General features: G+C 34.0%; 1 protein-coding gene across 3 annotated transcripts in view; it reads left to right on the top strand.

The window, feature by feature from the left end:
• LOC145678358 (insulin-like peptide receptor) overlaps window positions 1-13,469 on the top strand; it is a 292,617-nt gene that overhangs the window by 152,277 nt on the left and 126,871 nt on the right. The window lies entirely within an intron of this gene.

Genomic DNA, 13,469 nt, shown 5'->3' with positions numbered 1-13,469 from the left:
GATTCCAAATCACGGTAATGCGTTCAAACCTTTTAATGTTCTTCCACCTAACCAACTAACCAGAGTATTAGAACGTCAATCATGATGCGGACGATCTTAGAACTGAATGACAACCTAAAGCAAACTTAAAAAGAAAGAAAACTTAGGATGTTAATTTGTTATATTGAGTTAACTCACAGTTAAAAGGCAATATTTTTTCTAACACATTTGTTCCTCTGTCTCTTTTTTCTTTCTTTAAATCCAATTTCTGAATTAAGACCCTGCAACGACGGGTGCTTACAGCTACAACGTGAAAACACGATGTGAAATTACGTGATACTTGACCTTAATGCAGTATTAATATTGACATAATCATATCGGTTTGCTGTAATTATATGCATGTCCTGTTTAGTGTGCCATGTATGACGTATAACTTCTGCTGCGTATATCTATATTTCCATAGTTCTCTCTTGAATATAAAAGACTAGTTCATATTGCATTTTGAGTCAGTATCTTGGGGAGAGTTCGTAACAAATAAACGAAAAAAAGAGAAAATTTTAAGTGGAGTGGCTTTAACCGTTATCTTCCCTTTTTGTGAATGGTTGAAAGAACGTTGCATCTAATGAGGATTTAGAGAAATGTGGAATGCTTGTTGTTGCTTGATAAGTTATTCATATTTTGGGGGAAAAAAATGAAATATTTCTTGTTAATTCCTGATTAAACATAGGTAGTGGCGCCTTAATTTTCGCGGTAGTCCAAAATCTTTTGTTTTGAACCTGTTGTTTAAATTTTCTGAATTCTCTCGTGGTTATAAGGTTAACACTCGATTCCTAGTAGGAGCTCGAGATCCCACCTAAAGTTGTAGATCCAAATCTCATAAAGCCTCAGTACTAAACGGGGCGCTAAACTCCAAATCATCACCTTTTTAAATTTCGTACATGAAACACACACGAAACTACAGTTTCTCTGTCAGTTCTTATCATTCGGGCTAATTCGATCATTAAACTAAAACAGTGAGCCCTCTTTTGCATTGCATCCAATTAAGAATAGTCTTGAGATGATAATCACTGCAGTCGTATATGATAAATTGATATTGGCGCCGATAATGTCCCCTTCCTCTCACAGTTTGCTTGTGCGCTTCAGGATCTGAATAGAGTTGCTTGATTTTATGTGATAACGTGACACATACCTAAACGGACTCACAAAGTTATACAAAAATTGGCTCCACTGCAAATTGGTACCATTAAATTTAGTTTCCTCGTGTACTATAAGACTATGTACATTTTAGGACAAAAAGGCCAAGACGAAATTAGTTTTTGCTTGAAACTAAACTAAAATTAACATCAACCAACCCTCGTACATGTTTTCCCCGTCACTCCAGTTTTTGTTTTGCAAACCAGTCGTAACCTGGAAAAAAAGTATGTCAGAAGCTACCTCATTAAACCTTGAAGATAAAGAAGAAAAAACATGTTTACGTATTTTTTGTTTGTAAAAAAAGAAAGAAAGAAAAGAAAAGAAAAGAACTTGAATACTTTTATTTTTATATATCTGTGGTGAAATGCAATCAGTATGCGTTTTCCTCTACACACAGTGGGAGTGCGATTACTTTTAAATACCGAATATCCTTCTGACGCTGAGTTTATCTTTGAGTAGATAAGTTATGATAAAAGATCTGAAAGGGGGGAGAGGACAGTGTTTAAAAAAAATCTTTGTACTGTTTACGTGCAATGGACATTTTTATGTAGTTTTAAGTGTAAAGTTTTTATTTAAATGTAATTGGTGTAAATGAGCCATAATAACTTTTCAACTTGCGCTTAGGATTGTATGTATTTGGTCTCTATGAAACCCAAAGTTAACGTAATTAATTTGTTAGTTAGGTAAGGTTGCAACATGTAAATGCAATGTAAGTTAAAGCTTTATGTGGAAATTTTTGAAGGCTGTCAAAGAAATTAGAAATAGTTCAAAGCTATTTTATTTGTATTGATTTATTATTTTGTGTGTGTGTTTGTTTTCGCAGACGATTAAATGTCCTTGTAAGTTACAATTCTGTAATATATATCCTACGATAACCCTGGGCCATAAATTGAAGAAAGGGCAGATTCCCCCTCCTGCTGCTGTATTATTCACTATTTGTAGTGTATTATATAGGGTGGTGCATAATTCACCTTATGATTTTAGATATTAAGAACATTTTTATTGTTCACATTCTTGTCTTTGTCTTTTCAACTTGGGAAAATCATCACGAAAAGCTTTTCCTCCGAACAAAGAAGCAAGGTTGTTCAGTTTTACTTTGAAAGGCAATATTCGATTGTTTTGACACAATAAGCGTATTATTATTATTATTATTATTATTATTATTATTATTATTATTATTATTATTATTATTATTATTATTATTATTATTATTATTATTATTATTGTGTGTGTGTGTTCAAAATGATCCCAGTTCACCAGCAATTCATCCATTGGTGGAACATTTTCAGCAGATGAGAAGTATCCAAAATCTGAGAGAGTTTTGAGTGAAACCCCGAAAATTCCACGAGAAGGCATTCTTAAGAATTAGTGATGATCAGCCAGCCCCTGAAAAGAATTCTATGAGAATTATACCATTATGCCTATGCCACGAGTTAAAGCCACAGAATTCACAAAATCGCGTGGAATATGTTCGTCATTTCCAAGAGTTGGTAGCAATGCAAAACGATTTTATTCACAATCTTGTAACGAGTGATTAGGCTAACTTAAATCTTATCCGGCCAAGTGAATAATCAAAACTACAGGATATAGGGTTCGAACAATTCAAGAGTCAAATACATCCGCGTAAGTGTACAGTATGGTGTGGAGTTATCTTGAAAAGGGTGATTGGGTCATGCTTCTGTGAAAACTAAAAGTAAATCGTTTAACATTGATGACCCTCAATACTGGACGACGATCGAGATTTTTTCAAAGACGAGAAGGGAAAACAATCCAAGTATGTGGTTCTAACAAGATGGAGCTACTGCTCACACCACTCGACTCTTGAGGGAATGACGAAAGAAAAATTCAACAATTTTCCCATTTAACTGCCTACTATGCTCAGCACATTTAACAGCAGCAGACGTTTATCTCGGGGCTTTCTGAGAAGTAGGGCATATACCGATAATCTGAGAACCACTCAAGGGCTTAAGGTCAATATTCTGTGGGAAATTCAGGCTTAGGATCTGATATTTTAACGAGAGTCATAGGAAGTGGCTTAAATGGAGCACATAAGGTCGAAGCTAACTTTGGCTGGCGTTTACCGGATGTTTGTTATCTTTAAAACAATGTAAACATATTTCCGTATTATGTTATAAAGTCTTAAAGAAACAGATATACATTATTGAAATCATACCGGTAACGTTAATTATGCGCCACACCATATTTCAGTAATCCTGCCAAAATAGATTGAGACAATGTATGAACATTACATGTTAAACCCTTCCTAAATTTTTAGCATCTGTATTGTAAATAATGTAATCGTGATCTTTTCTTTGTAAAAATGACTGGTAAATTATGCATATAATTTTCTTATACGTGTCCATTTGTAATCCTTTTGTACACTAGTGTTGGCACAGGTCATCGGGTCATGGCTTTTGTCTGGTCATCCGGTTCTGTACTACAATTTTCAGACCTAGAAGCAGCTGGAATGTCAGTTCTACATCATTGGCACAGAGTTCTGTAGCGGGTTAATGATGACCGCTACTCGAGTTGAATATTCACGTGTTTGATTCTCGGTGTGACAGTTCCTTATTAAACAGGGTACTATGTCTTTAATATTTCAGGTATAACTTCATGTTTATTCAGCTTCCCATACTGGAAAAATAATGCAGTAGTTTTGAATACAAACTTTAAAAAATAATAAATAAATAACTAAAATGATATAACAAAACATTGTTTGGATTCAGTGGTATCTCTTATATACTGCTCGAGAAGATAAAGAAAATGGATATTGTACATGTTGGCTCGATTAAATTTTGACGATCTGTAGTTTTCCCTCTGTCATTCTCATGTGTTTATACTCTTGATAAATCTTGTAATTAATAAACACTTCTGACCAGAGTATATACACTTTTTTATTAAAGAACTAAATTATTGTGTAACGGTTTCGACAACTTAACGTTACACTGTAATTTAGTTTTTAATAAATAAGTGTATATACTCTGGCCAGAAGTATTTATTATTCCTTTAGTGAGTTCCAGAGTCGTGATGGATAGAGTTGCATCTTGTAGTTACCTTTCAGTACAATGTTCTGACACAAACACACGCAAGAAGAAAGAAAATTATCAATTTAGTGGTGAGAGAGAAAAAGAGAGTAGTTTATTTTTTAAAATTACATTAGCAACCTTTTACTGTATATACTCTCGACGTGTATCACGATATTTCATTGTCGTCTTCGGCTCACTAGCATCAGCATTACACAAAGCAAAAGAAATTAACCTCGAAAAGTGAATTCAGAACCTAGAACTTTTAAGAAAATATACTTCTGGATATAATTAAATTAATAAATAAAGGTATTAAATAAAAATGGCGTAAGTGGTGGTGATTAAAAGTCCATTTACTGTTCTGTATTTACTCTAGAAGAAAATCTTATAAAGCGATATAAATTAAGATTCGATGTAAATCAATGGAGATTTAAATGACATTTATTGTGATATTGATGTTTATTAAAGCTCAAGGTATTACTACTAGCAATAACATTCAAAAATGCCTTCTGTAGTGTTTCGTAGGAAAAAAGAGAAAAAAAGGAAAGATTGAGTGAGAACCCGAAGAAAAACTGTTTTTCCAAATGTTAAAAAAGAGAAAGAAAAAGAAACTACTTGACACGCGACATGTTGTCGCTCTTGTTTTCTGTGCTTATCACAAAGATTGCTGATATCGAATATTATCCTAGCCTTGGTATCACGCCCACAGGTGCATATTTACTTTTGTTGAGATAGGCATACTTCTTCCCCCCTTCCTGTACTGAGATAGGATAAGAAAGTGGTTTGTTTTTACATTTTTATTCCTAATCAGCTTCGTATTCCTAATATAAATTCATGTGGAAAAACCTTCATAGTTTCTAGATTATTCTTTTGTGTTTTCCTGTGGTTCGTTTAGATCTTTTACCGATTTGTTTGTCCGTTTCGAGTTGTTAGACAATTAAAACAAGCATTTAAAAGGAAAAAAAAAGTCAAAGGCTGGAGATAAAAGTGAGAGAGGCTGAGAATTTAAATTTCGGACAATGGTTAATGTACAAAAGTTTTCAAACGCATTGATATGATATACCTTTGGTTGTTGAAACTCTTCTCCATGCAAAAGATTTGTTAATATCTACTGACATAACTTATAGTCGCATAATATGCAGTAAAATCGAGCCAGTTCACGAATGGCAATAAAATTTGCATTGTATGAACTTTATTTTTTGTATAAAAGAGTAAAATTACACCTGGTCTCTGAAATTCAGCTCAAATTATACGTGTTAGTTAATTTGCGTATGTAGTCACTCGCATGTGTCGTAAAAGAAAAAAGAAAGTATATGGCAGTTTGTATTATATTAACAGAACAATTATAATTCTTTGCATTATATTATACTGAATCTGTTGACTATCTCAATTTCAATATAATTTCTTCGTATTATAAACAGAAAATAATCCATATCCTCTGTAGAATTCTGACAGAACTTAACTGATGCCGGAACATTTTCGAGTACCAACCTGCATTAAGAGAATGGCTATGGTGCATGAAAGTTTATAGATTTGTAGCAAGAACTTATAATGACTAGAATGGTATAATGGCGTGTAATCAGTTTTCTTTGGACAATAAGTTTTAGACTTTGGATGTTTATTTCTTTAGTTCCAAATACTCAATTTGTAGTATTGATCGTAGATTAATCAATAATTATTAACTGAACATACACTTAAATATTACGTTAGTATTCGTTAAGAGAAATGTAATTTGATCAACCAATCCGTACCACCGAGCCTGGAAAGTGGTCCTGCTATTCACTCTTGGAGGCAAAATAGTGTGGTGAAGAACTGTGTATGCTGTGACTTGGTTGTTGATTGAATTGGAGTGTAGCGTCCGTTCAGCAGCGAGGCTGTATAAGATGTGGATCTACAGCTTAATGTGGAATCCTAACCACTTATGCTCACACTGGGAATCGGATGCGAGTCTCCGGGCGGAAGGCTCGCACGCACACACTAACCGTATAACCAAGAGGGAACTCTGTATACTGTGAGGATTAATCGTGCATTATACTCTGTAAACCGGCCAATTGCACATGAATTAGACTCTGATTGTAATTCGCAGCCCACTACTAATATACACTACTTTCCGTTCTTCATAACCTTGGTGTTCCATAAGGATGGAAAATACAAAAACTATAACTACTTACCATTAAACTTGTCAGTATTAACAATTTACTGAAGTTTAATTGTACCGACGACAATTTGCTTATCTGGCAAGATTATCTAACGAATGGCGAAGTAGATGAAAACTTCATGAATTAACTATGTCGGTCCCGGCGTCCCCCACAGGATGGATCATCCCCCGTAAACAGTTTTCAATGTTGCCAGTTTGATTTTAAAGTTGTAAACAAATAATGATTTCGTCATATTTTATGTCCCCTGTGGGGGACAACCTTACAAGTGTTATTTGCAATATTACATCCTGTCATTCTGTTGCTTAAACCCATTGGATATTGTAAGGATTTTTTCATAAACATCATTTGTTTTGTTCTGTGAACAAATTGTTTGTTAAAATCAAATGCGGGTCAAGTAATCGTAAGTGTGTACGGTTACTCGTACTGTAATCAATAAAATGTCAATCAAGAATAATATGTTATCAAAGAAAAACAGGTTAGCAAAAGCAATACTAGTCGATTCACTCAGTAACAACTTAGCACAGAATACTACATCCCCGCCTACATTGATAACAAAGGTGTGTTTGCATCAATGTAAGAAATGAGATAAGTGCCGAAACATAATACTAGTTCACGGTAATTATTCCGTGCAAGTTGTCTGCTGGAGATAAGTTAAAATTAAATCAACAATGAACCAGTATATTCGTTATTATCTTGACTTTTGAGTACCAAAAAGTAGAATTATATTTTGATGTTAAATATGGTTGTGCAGAAAGAACTAATATTTTACTGATGTGTGTTGTGGTGAAACCTAATATTTTTTTATATACATATTTCTAGCAAATACAAAAAATAATTATACACCTCGTACATTTTACTTGATTTATTTTCGGTTAAATGAAGTTTTCATGCATTTAGCACAACAGAACAATTTAAAGTACTTTAACAAACTATGACTTCAACATTGTGATATTTACCTTGAGTCATGAGGATAATTGAGAAGCCACTCGAAATTAAAATCTAACCTACTGACGTCAAAACAAAAACTAATAACATTATGCAGAAGCGAAATGCTATTCATACATTCTTCAATTTGAAATATGTATTTAATGGGAACAGATATTGCATATTCAAAATGTAACATAACAGTTTTGGCTTATGAACTGAATATTTGTCATATACTTTACTAAAGATTTAGCTACATATATATAATTTCTTTAAAGTTAATTAATTGTTTTATAATAGTTTTTTTTTTCTAAATATTAGAACGGTATGATCTCGATTTTGTTAGGTTTTGTTTATCTCATTGCATTTAAAAAAATGTGAAGAAAAAAGGTAGTGTCCATGTCCGTTCTCTAGGTTTGGAGCGTATTTCTATGACCCCTCGATCAGCAATGTAGTGTGGGTTGCATAACAGTCATCATTTAAAGGAAATTGATACCACAGAAAAACTGAGGACGCAATACAAGTGTTTTGACATATTAATTTTTATTATAAAGTGTGAGGAAGTTACGGTAGTATTTTTGCTGTACATACCATATCTTCACACACTGTATATATAAATTACTAATATGTAACCGATGTTATTGTTTTTTAATCTTCATTCTAGAAGTAAAAAAAAGAGAATGATTTGAAGAGTGGTCAAAGTCAGATAGTTTTTCAGCAGTCGGATAAGCCCTAGATCTCTAAATTGTGTGTTATCACTAGTTTTGCTTCGCCATCTAAACAACAAAATTACTTCTCAAGCAAACTTGATTTGTCACTGGTTAAAATAATACTCAGTAAAAAAAAAAAAAAAAAAAAAAAAAAAAAAAAAAAAAAAAAAAAAAAAACGAAAATTGTAGAGATCAACTTTTATTGATGAGAATTTGTTGCTTAAAACAAAGCAAGTAAACTATGTGCTCTAAATTGGTTCATTTCGGATCTCTTTAAACCGGATCTTGTATTGAACACACAACACTACACTAGAAGCGACAGCTGTACCACTGAGACACCACAAAACCAAGTATTAATATTTGTTCTTTATTACTATGCTAGTATTTAATTACTTGCTGTCTATAGTTATGTTCAGGTGATAAAATACGTAATCATAAATCATGAGAAGATAATCACAAAGATCAACCATCGCCTGTTTTAGATGACAAAAGCAAACGAATCAGAGGTCGGGTTTCGTTCGCCAGATGTTCCGTGTTTGTTACGTGTTTGCACTGCAATCGGAAGCAGTAATTATAGTGCTCGTTAAATTCATTTTTGCAAATCGTGATCGCGTGTGAAACAGTTTCATTTGAATCGTGATCACTGTATGTGTGAAAATCGTAATTCAGTATTGCAGTGCAAAATCCAGTAGGATATGTAGGATCAGCAAAAATTAAGATTATTAAAAGAAAAATGTTGTCATCTTTGTAAATGCGATAAATTAAGAAAATATAAACAGTACACAGTGAATAAATATGCAATATGAAGCTATCGGGAACTAGTAAGTGAAACGGAGAAGGTGTACAAATGAAAAATAGAAAGTGTGGGTCACCACACTTAACTTTCTGGTTCTCACTTCTTAAATTGAATAATTTTATGAGTTTGTCTGCGATCATGCTATATTGATAAGATTGTTAGAGAAATAAACGAAATATGAACAGAATTCGTAATTGAGAAGATCGTCCGGCAACTCCTGTCCTAAGAGTAAACTACCTCTTTGAGTTGCTTAATGAAAAACTACCTCTTGTAAATCTACCTTTTAATAAAAAATTGTTCGTACTATATTGTAGATTTCGTAATGTAACATATATTTATGAAATATGAACAAAATTTCCCGAGTATTTTAAAAGAAAATCGCCCGGGAAAAATTCATTTTAAGAGTAAACTACTCCCTTTTTTTTAAATAAAAAGTTACCGGGGACACTGTGGCTCAGTGTAGAGCACTTACCTCTGGTTCGTGGGGGTCACTGGTTTGATCCCCGGTCAAGTAATTTTGTGATGGACAATATCATGTCCGTGGGTTTTCTCGGACTTCTCCCGTTTCCTCCCACATTTCAGTTCATCAATTCTTCTGTCGTCATTTACTTGTCTAAATCATGATCTCTCTTAGCCAAAATGGCATAATCGTGGGACGTTCAGCTGAAAGATACCATATTGTAGGTTTCTTAATAGAGCATTTACTTATAAAATATAAACTGGGCTAGGTGGTTATTTTTAGGAAAATCGTCCGAAGTAAACTTACTTCAAGAGAAAACTTCCGTTTCTAAATCACAGATAATGAAAATAATTTCTATACATTGTAAGATTCGTAATAGAGCATTTGTTTTTGAATCAGGAACAAAATTACCGTAGTCGTTTTTAGGAAAATCGTCCGAAAAAAAACACTCTCAAGAATAAAGCACCCCTTGTGTATTTTTAAGAACAAATTACTTACGACACATTGTCAGATTAGTAATGTAATATTTATGAAGTATAACCAGAATCGCCCGAGTAGTTTTCGAGAAAATCGTCTGAGAAAAACATCCCGAAGAATAAGCTACTCCTTCTGGATCTTTCTCAGAGAGAGAGAGAGAGAGAGAGAGAGAGAAACTTATACTGTATTATGAGTCTGCTGATAAAATATTGATGTAAGGAAATACAAACAAAATCGTTAGAACCGTTTTTGAGAAAAGTGCAATTTTTGATTTTTATCCGTCAGTAAAGTGCTCTAAATTTTGGGAGTAGGAAGAAAAATCGAAAAATCCCCCCCCCCCAAAAAAAAACCTTGTTTAACATTTGGTGCATGTATATTGAATTATACGGCCTCTACGCGAGTGAACACATTTACATCGGGACGAACGGACGGACCAACATCCAAAAATTACTTTCGTGGCTTGTAGAGGCCATGAAATATGTAAATCCATTGAAATATTTTTTTTTTATATATACCGATCACCACACTTCCTTCTCTCCTATTGTCGCCCGAAAGCAAAGAAGCTTATTTTATGAGTAAATTTTCCCTCTTCCCCACAGTGATGTACGCAAAGCGGGGGGTTACGGATTTAAACCTCTTTTTCTTTATGAAGATACAGAAAAATAAACATTGACCATATTAAGATGTATACAAAATCGCGAGTATGCTATATCATATATACGAGTAATTTACTTTGCAGTTAACGGGGAGATCCAGGATAACGTTGGAGACTATTGATGACATTGGACTAGTAAGTTTCTCAGTAACACCCTTCATTGATTTTTTTAAAGCATAGCTTTATTATATTGTAAACAGTAAGTACATACTGTATATACTTACGTCTAATAGGTTTGTTGAGTTTAAACTCCCAACTTTGGTGGCGAACAACTCGGGAAACAAATGTCTGCACTTCACCAAATTTGAAATACTGGTACATCTTACATGATCATGGCATGTGAAATGTTGTGGTATACGGATTTTGGGTTCTCGAGTTCCTGGGTGTCAAATTTAAGGGTTGGACTTATAAATCGAAACTCTCAACTGTGATGCCAATAATTGCACACCATAATAATTGCCATGTCAAGTTAGATCCATGTCAAACGATTGAACTTGTACGATATGTCTTCCTTATGACTGTTTTTTAAGGAAAAATGAAATAAAGGACGAAAAATATGAATTTAATGTGATTGTAACCATTTCCTCTAAAGCACCGATTCTTCAGGGAGAATCAACTGAAGAACAAAAAATACGAATTTACATGATGTAACCATTTCCTCTAAAGCACTGGTTTTTCAGGGAGAATCAAATGAAGGACAAAAAATACGAATTTACGTGATGTAACCATTTCCTCTATAGCACTGTTTTTTCAGGGAGAATCAAATGAAGGACGATTACTCTTTCTTAGAATTGAGTTCTTAGAATAAGTTGTAATAGTGATGGCTTAACTAAGGTCGTAGTGAGCAGAGATGGCCTTTTTGAAAAATGTTTTTTTCGATTTTCGGAAATTTCATTTTTCGTTTTTTCGGTTTATCGAAAAAAATTGGCTTTTCGTTTTTTCGAATTTTTTTTTGCTTTTTGTTTTTTCTAAAAAATGTTCGTTTTTCGAAAAAATTTCGTTATCCGTTTTTCGATGATTTTTCGTTTCTCGAAAAGTTTTCGGAATTCGTGGAATGATAATGTGGTAAGAAATGGGAGTACCCCGGAAAAACCCACGGACACGATGTTGTCTGCAACGAACATACTGACATGGGATCAAATGCACATGAACTAAGCGTTCTAACCCTGAGCTACCGTGCCCCCTTGGATTTGGATTTAATGAAAGGATAGTGTATAATGTCTACTATTGACGAAACTCATCCAATCACGACCAGAATTAGTATGGTTATGGACTGCGATGTATTTAGTACGCACGTTAAATATTATGGTGTTTGGGACTTTGATTTCAGTTATTTCTAATCAAATTAATGTTTTAAGTTAGTGATATCAAGAAATTTCACTAACTGTAAGGCACATTTGATTAAACTCAAATGATCTTGAAAGTTGGTAGGATCGTAAATATTGACGAGCTTGGCATGCATGGAAGCTCAGTATAAAATATTATGGTGTGCAGACTTTTTGTTCTTGAGTTATTAACTATCAATGTTAGGTTTGGAATCAGTGAAATCCAGAAATTCCATTTATGCGTGAAAGATGGAAAGTTGGAAGTACTAACAAATGAAATGAATTCAGTTTGTTTTACGAAAGTTATCCGTTTTCCGTTTCTCGGCAGTTTTCGTTTTCCGTTTTCGAAAAACTTTTCGTTTTTTGGTTTTTCGAAAAATTTCTCGTTTTTCGTTTTCGAAAAATTCATTTTTCGAAAAAGTGTTATTCGAAAAAATGTGGCCATTCCTAGTAGTGAGCCGAAATAGTCTCCTTGGGAAAATAGCACTATCCCTACTTAATATGTCAACAACCATGCGAGGTTTTCTCACCCTCAATTTCTTACTTGTATAGAGTAAGTTTAATGTTAAGATAGAATTACAACGTTATTCCTGGTTAAAGAAAGAGAACAACAAAATGAGAATTCATGATGCTGAGTTTATCTGGAACATAAACAACAGTGATTTAAAACCGGTATTGTTTGAATTCTGCGTTGTTTGTGTTTTGTTTTTGCGATAATGAAGAAAGGCTGAGAAGAGAGAAAGAGAGTCTACTAATGGAGCATGCCATCTCCACTCTCCTGTTACAATCATAAATCAAAGAGAAACAAAATTTGTATTGCACTGGAACGTCGCCAGATAAATGAGCAAGCGGCAGAATTATAACCTCTTAACAGCGTTATGTTAGTTGTAGAACTTCAAACATTTGCATTTTATAATAGGTTTCGTCTTTTATAGTTAGACGACAGAATATCTAAGAAATATTGTTACAAGGAAGTTTATTGTTAAGAAGTTTACTTCTTTGTCACCAGATTATAATGTAAATGCAAACATCATGTGAGACCCCTGGTAGCTCAATAGCAGTACTAATGTGTAGATTCCTCTGTGACAGTTTTACAGGGTCCTTGTAATGAACGGCTGACAAACAGAATTTTTTTTCTTCTAACATGAGATGCACAAGCGGCTCGCATCGGAACATTTCTATTTCAAGTATGCTCTTGCTGGCACTACTGTCCATGTGTGATTTCCCGTATCTCCCTCGAAAGGGGAGGGACAAGTTGTGTTGCCGAGATCTTTCAATTGTTAGATGCAGAAGCGTTGCCACAATGAATTATTTCACCGGCTTCACTGTGCACTGTCTTGTTAGCCATTCTAAGTAGCCTACGATCTTCACTTGTCAAGACCAAATCGACTGAATGATAAATTGACAACACATCCGAAGTCATTCACTTCTTTCCCCTAAGCAAAGGGAGGATTTCCTCCGTAAGAGACAGGTCGGGGTGGGGGAAGAAGTGTTTCACTTATTTTCCGAGGGCACACTTGAAATATAAAGTCCCTACCGATTTTGTTTGTATATATATATATATATATATATATATATATATATATATATACAAGGGCGGATCTAAGGGGGGCTACGGGGCTATAGCCCTCCCCCTTGACGCTCAGGTTTACACTGGATAAAATGGGCTTCAATTCTGCTTTACACTGGATAAAACGACAAATTACGGTTTAGCCCCTCCCTTGATCATATCCTGGATCCGCCACTGTATATATATATATATATATA

This window comes from Thermobia domestica, chromosome 2, assembly GCF_964235325.1.
Source record: "Thermobia domestica chromosome 2, izTheDome1.hap1.1, whole genome shotgun sequence".
In the NCBI taxonomy this organism is placed as follows: domain Eukaryota; kingdom Metazoa; phylum Arthropoda; class Insecta; order Zygentoma; family Lepismatidae; genus Thermobia; species Thermobia domestica.
This window is presented reverse-complemented; position numbering and strand designations above follow the sequence as displayed.